Source organism: Anas platyrhynchos, chromosome 2, assembly GCF_047663525.1.
Source record: "Anas platyrhynchos isolate ZD024472 breed Pekin duck chromosome 2, IASCAAS_PekinDuck_T2T, whole genome shotgun sequence".
NCBI lineage: Eukaryota > Metazoa > Chordata > Aves > Anseriformes > Anatidae > Anas > Anas platyrhynchos.
The window spans coordinates 3829718-3838925 of NC_092588.1; positions in this window are offsets into that span (position 1 = coordinate 3829718).

Sequence of the window (9208 nt, forward strand, 5' to 3'; positions counted from 1 at the left end):
ACAAATGATGCTTCAGCACACACAGATTAGGCTCTCATTTCTTGGCCATGCTGGCCACTTCGCATTTCCGCCAACCCCTTATTTTGAGAAAATATGCCCCAAAGTTCTGCACTGCCATGCAGACCCCCAAAACCCATGCCCACCCACCCACAACGTGTTCTCAGACCGCGTTCTCATTACAGCTAACTTGTTTGTAATGAAAATGTGCCTCATATATACAGAGTTGTTAACACTACTGCCTTTTGCCAAGACTATTTCAGAGAAACCGGAGCAAAAGTGCAGGCTCGGTGCATAGCTTATTTTAGGTTCTTTGTTCCAACAAGCTACAATTTCACACCTCCCTTTCTTCTGCTATCAGCAGGGTTTTTGCCATATACAGAAATGCTTTAACATCTTTCTCAGTGCCGTTGTTTCTTTGTGGCCAGTATAAAACCTTTGAGATTATTTGCTTAGATGTTTGAGTTCCTAAATAGTGTCTCAGCTGAATCTCTCTGCTGTAAACTTAACTTGCAGCATGCTGAATTCCCTTTACTTTCAGTGTATTATTCACCCCCCCCCCCCCCCCCCAGAAGACCCATCTGACACTGAATAATTCTCTTTACTTGGTAAACCCTGTTGCATTATCTAGAGCTTTCAATGGTCCTTCTTCCGTTTTCTCCCAGCTCCAAGGCAGGATCAGGTCCTTTATCAAGAACACAGTCTCCAAAAACTGGCAAGCTGCTAAATCATTCACAAGCTAGCCTATTTTATTAGTGACTCTTTGTGCTCTCAGTTTAATCCATATTGTTTACACATGTCATTTCTCCTCAGGGTGCAGCACTTGCCAAACTTCTGTCCTATTTAGAGTCAGAATTTTCTGCTCAGGGTGCAATGTAGAAAATCAGGACCAAAAATTTGGCTATCATAGGAAACAAGCTTCCAATAGCACAGGTTTGCTGGGCCCATTCCAATTCTCAGTTCTCATTGCTGCTGAAGCCTCTCTCAGTTCTCTTCCAAATTTCTCTAGCCTGGGGGCAAGTCTCTTACCCCTTATCTTCTCCATCCCTCTGCTCAGGTCTCATGTTGGGTTGCCTCCCCGTGATCAGGTTGCTCAGAGAGGTTGTGGGGTCTCCTCCTTTGAGATCAAAAAGCCACCAGGATGTGGTCCTGGGCACCCTGCTGGAGGTGGCCCTGCTTGAGTAGGGGCTGGACCAGATAGCCCCAGAGGTCCCTTCCCACCTCAACCACTGTGGGATTCTGCAATCACCGACAGGGATTGCAACAGCCCTATTCCTACCCCAACCTGCCCTTCCTCTGATGAGGGCAGCACACCAGAAGCTGCACAAGATACACCAGGAAAGCCTCCACAGGCACCATGAGTAACGCCACGCACCATTAAATACACTCAGAGGCCGTGAAGGCAGAGCACCTACAAGACGGCTTTTGAAGGGCGAGCTTTTACTTTGAGTATTTGAAGATTTAGATGCCGAATGCCCGACGATTTCGAACAAAATCGGGCACTTAACAGCCTTTGAGAATCTGAGTCATTAGCCAAAGGCTGAAATATTAATAGGGTTGGATGGCATTGCATAGCATGCTATCACCGCCAAGTCCGTGGCAGACAGAATACAGTGTTCCCTAAAGAGCTTAACAGCAATAAAGAGCCCTGTAAAAAGCTCCAGCCTTTCAGGGGAATTACATCGTTCATTCCCCTTTGATGTACCGCAGCTCTCTTGCACATCTCAAATCCTATGAAGTGAATTAGAAATATCCTCTTCTACCAGCTGCCCAGAGGCTAGAAGAAAAAAAAAATACTGTGCAAAATCTCATGTTTTGGGGGGGATTTCAGCCATTCCTGGGACAAGACATCTCCGTTAACAGCGAGCTCGCCTGCCTGAGTCACTGATGTCTGTAGAGAGGCAGAATAGCCAGCCCTAGGTCACCATGCAAACACAGCTGGGCCTGGAAATGATGAAAATCTGCAATTTTGTGCTAGGAAAGGAGCCCCTGCCTCGACACATGGGGTCGTCTGCCAGACCGCCTTCCTCCTGGGCTCTGAGATAGCCCTAGCACCAAAACCTCCTTGATAACTGCAAAGGGGAACCAGCACAGTGGTGCCTGAAGGTGATTTCTTCCCTCCTGTTCAAGTGGAGCTTGGTAGAGGGGAGGACTGGTGAGAACAAGGACGAGGAAGATAATGGAGGGGAAGGCGGCCAGGGAACACAGGGAACTGATATTCAGCATAGGATGACACATGAAAATGAGGGAGGGCTTGGCTTGCTTTTCCCCATCAGGGCATCGCTAGTCCTGAAACAGGAGCTCTGGGGAGGATTCCAGTGCTTGGATCGGAGCTGGAAGACTCCCATTTAAGGAAGAAAAAGCCTAAAAGCGGAGCACTGTACCCTCTTCCCAAGGTGAGGCCCAGCAAAGGGACAAGAGTGATCTCCCCGCAGCCATCTGAGCTGTTGTGTTCTTGGGGTAGAGGAAAAGAAGGGCTCCTTTGTGTTGGGAAAGATGAAGAAGGCTTTTGTCCCCCACATCCATGGAAAAGGGGTGCAGGGGGTGCAGACAGGGACTTGGTGTGATATGGGTGGGCTAGTAGCAGCATCCGTCTTGTATACTGGTTAAGTGATGAGGAGGATTGCTAAGGGAAGGGCTGGGTGACACTGCTGCTGGATGCTGCCACCTGGAAAACCACATCACAGCACACTTCATGCCCCACGGGGCATCCCAGGCACAGGCAGAGCGGGATATTGCAGCAGGTCCAAGAACATAGGGAACGAGTGGATATGTCACCATAGTACCTCAGCGCTTGGCGGGGGGTACTGTTCGTCTTCTGGGATCTGATGGGGAAACAGGGGAGAATATCCCCTGCAATATTCCCTCCCCATCTCTCTGAGAAACCACAGGACATGTAGCCTCAATTCAGCTGCTCTCTAAGGTGTGCAGGCTCCTTTTTTCCTCTGCTGGCCATCCATATAGTCACAAACACAACAATTCAATACCAAGCTGAGACGAGGACATTGGACCAGCAAAGTCCTTTATCCTGGGTAAAGAACTGGCTTGGCTCAGGTCTGCCTCCATCCTTTCTCTACACCCAGCAGATGCTACAAAAAGCACCCAAACTTCACTGGCAGAGACACAAAATTTCCTAAGCGTTTTTGCAATCTGCCAACGCTGGCAGCATATCAAGGCCTTAATTCACGAAACTATCCTTCTTCAGGCTGTTTGACTGTAGCGTCAGAGCTCAGATTAATTTAGGTACGGCTTTGATTTCTATCGCAAGTGATTTCACTTCTCTGTCACAGCCATATGTAGAGCTAACTGCTCAACGCGGGGCTGCCCTTTCCAGCTCCCCATGCATCAAAAAAGAGCATCTCAGATTAAATAAAGCCAAGTTTATGTGGAGGAGAAACCTTCACCTCATGGCAGTCTCAGTGAAAACTCACAGAAAGGAGCTTCTACCACCACAACCAGACAGTAAGTAGCCCTCTCCCGGCTCCAGTCCCCTATTAAACCCACGTCTTCCTATTAGGAAGGGCAGGGTGCTGTCCGTCACCTTTCAACACCAGGCCGCAGAAAAGCAAAGGTAAACATTTGCCATTGATGTTTAGATTAAATTCTATTAACAGTGGGAAATTAAACCACTGGCAGCCCTTACGGGTCTGCTTTCCTCGTTGTCTTAACGATGTAAGGCTGCCTTGGCGAGAGGCATCAAAAAATGGAACATGTTTAGGACCTCAAGGAGAAATATAACAATGGGGTAATGTTCCCCTGTGGCACATGGAGAGGCCCTTGGTGGAGCACGCTGTCCCCCTGCAGCCCATGGGTCCCCCATGGAGCAGATCTCCACGCTGCAGCCCCCCCATGGGTGGAGGAGCCCCCAGTGGAGCAGGTGGATGTGGCCTGGAGGAGGCTGCAGCCCATGGAGAGCCCCTGCAGGAGCAGGCCCCGGGCCGGAGCTGCGGCCTGTGGAAAGGAGCCCACGCAGGAGCAGGGGGGATAGGGGGAGCTGCCGCCCAACCGTGGGGGACCCACGCTGGAGCAGTTTGCTCCTGGGGGATGGACCCCATGGGACGGAGCTGTGTGGGAGCAGTTCCTGAAAAGCTTCTGACTGTGGGCAGCCCACACTGTGAAGGAGCGGTGGAGACAAAGCATCAGGGACTGACCGCAGCCCCCATTCCCCTGCACTGCTTGAGGGGAGGAGGTGAAAGAGGGTGGATGAAGGGGGGAGGTGTTTTTAGTTTGCTCTGAGTTTCTCACTGCTCTAGTCTGCTAGTCATAGGCAATAAATCTCATTAATCTCCCTATGCTGAGTCTGTTTTGCCTGTGACGGTAATTGTTGAGTGATCTCCCTGCCCTTATCTCAACCCTTGAGCCCTTCCCATTTTCTTTTCTTTTCTCCTCCTTTCCCTTTGAGGATGGGGAGTGAGAGAGTGGCTGTGGTGGTGCTCAGATGCCCAGCTGGGTAAAACCACCACACCACCTGTCTTCCAGATGCAGTAATAGGGCTGAATAGGGCATGGATTGCTGATTTTCTTTGAGTGTTGTGCTCTTGACTACAAGATGTGATCAAGTAGGTGTGTGACAGCGTGTAAGCCTCTTGTAAGGAAGAAAAGGAGTCGCTTCAGAGAGTTTTCTGGAGAGCTCACTTGAAGCTTATTGTAGATAAATGTGGGTAGAGATCAGAATCGACTGCAGTGCTATGCCTTGATGGATAGATGTGATCCAGAGTTTGGTTTCTCCAGAGTTTGGTTTCTTTATGGATCGTGAAGGGATGTATACGCAAACACCAGCTGACAGCCATGTAGAGATGTACAATGCTCCATGAATGGGCAGATCTGCCAGAATAGGTTTTATTTTGTCAAAAGGTGAGTCGAGAGCTCTGATCTGAACATATCTCCTTCTCCAGCCATGTCACCTTTGCTCTTTTCAGTGGTCAGAGCCAAAGAGCAAGCACTGGTCTGAGCCTCACAAGAGGCATTTTTGATAATTCCTCTCCTCTCTCCCTTTCAGCAGACCTTTAGTATTCTCCTTGGTATCTCAGCAAACCCTAACAGGACTTTCTTGACGTGACCTTAAAGCAACCAAACAAAATTCCCTTTACATGGTTAAAGTACCTGGCCTCAAAATACTACCCAAGATTTTACTCTGAGTGGGTTTACTTCCATCTCCTCCAAATGCAGATGTCTAAAACAGGCCTAGAAATGGTTGTTCATCTCCACAGGGGAAGAAAGGATTGCTGCAAGTCGGTTATACAGATTCCCCCAAACAATTTGCCCAAGGGAAGCCCATATCTGAGCAGCGCATGGCACAAAAGCCTTGGGTCGGAGCCCAGAAGTTGGCTCATCCTTCCTTTGATCTCACAGGCAGCACCTCTCCAGCCAGCGAAGGACCCCTATAAATTCATTCATGAGGCTCCTTAGACAGCAGCTTACACCAAAGCCCCGTACCCAGCCCCTTGACGTTTTGGAGAGCTCGGAGACTGCCCAAATCCCGGCTCCCAAGGGCAGGCCTCTCTTGATTGATATTATTTAGAGTTGGAAATGCCGTCCTGCCAGCACCACTTGGAAAACACGGCGGGGCTCAAGCTATTCAGCTGCCCGTTCGCAGCCCATGTGGTGGGAATCTGTTGATAGGCTCTTGACAGAAGTTATGGTTTGTTTATCTGGTAGCTTTACTTTGTGCCTCCTACCCAACCCGGAAACCCTTCCTCTTCTAACCTCTTGGCCTGCTATTATACACAGACTAGTCTGCACGATAATTTTGGCAACCATGCTTCATCCTCTGACAAACACTGCGTAAAGCAAACAAATCAGTATTGTCATAATTAAAACGAATTATTGGGTGGCTTATCTATACAATCCTAACAGTTCTGCCACTGCGAACGCCATACCTGTCCTGCAGAGGTTTCAGCAAGTGTTATAGGATATATAAATCCCCGCAACAGCAAAATTAGGCACAAAAACCCTGCTGCCTCCCACAGCTGGCAGGACTTGGAGGCCTGCAGGAGTTCTTCTTAATGTTACCGCATGCCTACCAGAGATGAGAAAGCTTCATGCAATCATCCCTTTTAAACTGGAAGGCCTTTTTAGGGTTTCTTTAGGAGGGTTTAAGCCCTTTTTTAGACAATCCTCCAGTTTTGTTCTGATGTTTCCCTGAGGTTTACAAAAGATAAAGCACCTTCTCTGCAGCATCACATTCCAACCACGGCTCTTTGCTTTGTCTTTGTCTAACAGATTACTACACCCCACAATGCCAGATTTTTTTTTTCCTTTGTCCCAGCAGAGGTATTTGTAAACAGCAATGCATTCCCACATTCCAAAAAAAAATATTAAATGGTCCTGTCTCTTTCTATGAGGCATACTTCCACGGTCAGACTTGCAGCCTAGTGCTGGTGATCGATAGAGCAGCTGTTTGTCCTGCAAGCTCCTAGGGGCAAGAAAAATCGATTGGTTCTGCTGAGAGTATCTTGTAGGGTCACTTATAGCAATGCTGAATAAGAGGAGAAAGGGAGAGCCACACAAAGCAGGGCAGGAGAGCTGCACAGAGGTGTAGGTGTGCAAAGCAAGCACGGGTGGCAATGAATCCTCTGTGTGTGTGTGTGTGTAATTATAACGGGGTGATGGAGAAACAGGGCAAGGATCCTGGATGAGACAGCTGTAGGAAGGGAAATCCTCTCTGTGTCAGGCAGCAGGAGCCTGTGGGCTGTTAAATACACCAGCAAATTCCTGCTGTGTGATGTAAATCAGACATCACCCAAAGCCAGGTCCAGAATCCATTGGCGGCCAGGCAGGATTTCGGGAGTTTGTGGTCTGTCCTGGGCTGTTCCTGGAAGTTTTTCCCACCTGCTCCAGCTGTTGGTGCCTTCACAAGAAAAAATATTCCTGGTTCCCTGCCCTGGGGTCTGAGAGAGCTGAACAACTGGCTGAACACCTGAGGACCCCAGCACCTTGAGAAACCCTGATTGATGCGAGGTTAATGCAAGCCCAAAGGGGCAGGAGATCTCTTTATGCTCTCTCCACCCTCCTCAAGGACACAATTTGCTTCCCATTCATGGCAGGGTGGTTTTCCTCCGCAATCAGCAAAACACCTCTATGGATTAAATACACTTTAATAGCTCTCCAGAGGAGCCTCTTTGACCACCTAGTGGAGCGTAAAATCACAGGAAACAGCCTGGAGAATAGAAAAAGCTGTCAGGACACAGCCATAAATATTCTATTGCTTCTTTTTAGGCTTTTAGGCTTCAGCCTAGGAAGTGGCTCATCTCTGCTGCCAGGAACAGAGGACTCAGCATTGGGCAGGACAAATTTTGAACCTCTCCACTCATTCCTCCCAGTCTGCCCAGATCCCCACGAGCTTTTGTCTGCCTTATTAGCAGCGTTACAGCCATTCTACCATTTCTTCTCAAGCCTTACTCACGCTAGTGTGCCCAGTGTCAGTCGGTGAACCAGAATCCAGCCCTTCCCACACAGAGGTGAGATCCTAAATCTATCCTAAAGCTATCACTTGACATGCCAGCAGCCACCAAGGGACTGTCACAAGAGCTGTCCCCCAGCTTTCCCTTCCCAGGCTTTCTGGAGCAGCTCAGAGCAGTCCCACACCAATTTTATTATGTTTAAGGAACTTTCCCAAGGCCACCTACGACTCATTTGCTCGGTCCAGGTGGCTGGTATCCTTGTTTTGCAGAAATTTTTCCATTTTCTCGTATCTCTTCCCTTCCCACGGGAACAGGATGCCCGGACGATGAGATGCCGCGTGGTATTCTTCGCTCACATGAGCAGTACTGGTTACACACACTGTTTAGGGAAATTTTATAAACACAACCAGCAGGTTTAAGGATTTTTTTTATTTCAATTAAACACTCGGGGATAACAAAATGCCAAACTCCTAGAAAAGCATTAGTAAATCAGTAGATTTAAACCAGGTCAAGGAATTATTTTTTTTTCCTTGGAAATCCTTTTTAGCTCTGTAAAATGCCACAGGGTGGGAAGAGGGAGGTTGGCTAAATTCCCCAAAAAGACTTCGCTGACCCTCAACCATCTCTGCTGCATTGCACTGCTGCAAGGCAGGGAGGATCTGCTCCCATCACTGCTTTCTACAGCTTTTTTGGATACCCTGCAGCAAAAGGATTTCAACAAACAGCAAAAGCTCACAGCACAGGCACAGAGAAAGGCTCCCAGACTGTGGCAGTGGTTGAAGAGGGCTGACGCTGCCAGCCAAGTAGTGACCAAACCAAGCACTGCCCTCTGCTGAACACAGTCCGAAGTCCCCACAGAGATCCCGAGGATCCAGCTAGCCAGAAAATTAACACAGAAATCCTGTTTTGCTGGGAGGATGGAGAAAAACGACCCCCTCCTATATTAGATCATGAATTCCTCCTTCAAGTCTGCTGCCAAAGTCCTGTATTTTGTGGTTTTCATGTCAAATCCCTGCTACAGGGTTGCATCTCTACAGTGCATTTAAGTACACACCGCTACATAAGGCTGCTATTTTGTGCTCACCATCAAATGTGTTTTGTATTGATCCCTTTCCACCAGCCACCCTGATTAAGGATTTTGGCAAATGTGTAAGAAAGAGAAAAGTTTCTGATGAGAATGATCACAGAAGTGCATCCAAATAGGCAAAGACACAGGGAACGTACTACATTTGAGAGGAATCACCCACTGAAAGTGATTTCTAAGGGACTTTGTGGAGTCTCCATCACAATAAGACAAGCCTGGGTGCCCTCCTCAAGGGCACACCAGCTACGGTGAGGAGGTGAAATCTCTGGCCCCATTCAGATGAAGGCCAGACTAGGTAACTGGAGTAACCTCCTTCAACTTCAGAATGCCAGTCATTCCCTTGTCTGACATACTTTGGGCTTAGTTTCCCTCATTGAAAGAGCCTGAGGAGCTTCGAGGGTGACCCCATGCATGCCTTCATGTCTTGGACCCCACAGAAACCCTTGGTGTTAGGTCAGAGGTTGGACTCGATGATCTTGAGGTCTCTTCCAACCTAGACAATTCTGTGATTCTGTGATTCTGGTGGGTTCTTCCATCCCTGAGCTCCAGCCCAAAGCTGGCAAAGGACCACACACAGCCAAGAGCAGGAAGGATTCTCGTCCACTACCAACAGCTTTTTGTACACCTCTTCTGAGACCACCTGTCCCCAAAGCTCTGAGGGTGAGGGGTCAGTCACCAGTGCCCCCAGGATGGATGGATGTTTGCTCCACACACTAATTTAGAGT